Below are 1,142 nucleotides of genomic sequence, written 5' to 3' on the forward strand. Positions count from 1 at the left end.
TAAAAATAGCTTTTTTATTTACCTCAAACGTAATCTCAACGGAGAAAAAAAAAAAAAAAAGAGGTTGGATTTGTACCATTTTTCTTCTCTGTGGTCTGAAAAAAAGATTAGAAAGATCTCTTCCCTGCTTTAGTTGAAAACATTAAAACCCACTTCCTGTAACTCTAGCAAAAATTTCACTGGAGGATCCCAAAGCTTAAATGGAAACTTTCAGTGCATTTACATGCAGGGCAAAGTGCTGCACATTTTACCAGCCCCTTTTTAATGCAAGCATCTGAGATAGGTGCTAATTAAGAAAACATTTAATATAGCATGAATCACTTCCGCCAATGAGGTTTCACTTCCTCTTTACTACAAACCTAATAGTTTTCTAGTCATCCACAGCAAATTTCTGGAAAAAGCAGGGTAGACAAGTTCTGCATTCCCAATGCAAACAGGTCACAAGTAACCTAAAAATAAAGAAGCTCCCGTGTACCAAGGTGTGTGTGGGGGGAGAAATCGGCATGAGATTCCTAAAAAATTTTTAATTCATAAAAAAAAAAGAAAAATTTGCTTAACATTCCCTGCCATATTTCACCTTTTAAAAAAAAAATTCCATTTGACTGTGGGTATATGAAATAATACAGAGATGATTGTTTGTTTGGGTTGTTTTTTGTTGGTTTTTTTTTTTTTTTCGAAAAACATCATCACCTGCTTTCATAGCAGACACTAAAGTTACTTACCAACCACTTCCTAGTAAAAAAAGAAAAGAAAAAAAAAAGAACTTCAGAAAACACGCCGCAGAAGAGGTGGTTTTTCATTGAGGAAAACCAGCTCCACAGCCTCCTAGATCTCCCACCAACAGCCAAAATAAACAACCGCCACCACAAAGTTACCATTTCTGGGATGTTATTACCCTTTATATCGCAGAAAAAAAAAAAAGTTCCCACAAAAAAGCCGCTTGAATTTATGTAAGGACACAGGGATGAGATGCTCAAGCAGCAGACGAGATCACCAAGGCAGCTCCGCCACACGGAACACCGGGACAGCGGGGAAGGTGGCACACCGTGCCGGCACCCAGCTACGGCCCGCGCGAAGCCTTTGCGGCGGGGTGCCCCAGTACGCGCGCCGCGGGCTTCTCCTGCGCCCGGACCGACTGCGAA

This window comes from Egretta garzetta, unplaced genomic scaffold (genome assembly GCF_000687185.1).
Source record: "Egretta garzetta isolate BGI_Z169 unplaced genomic scaffold, ASM68718v1 scaffold445, whole genome shotgun sequence".
Classification (NCBI taxonomy): Eukaryota; Metazoa; Chordata; class Aves; order Pelecaniformes; family Ardeidae; genus Egretta; species Egretta garzetta.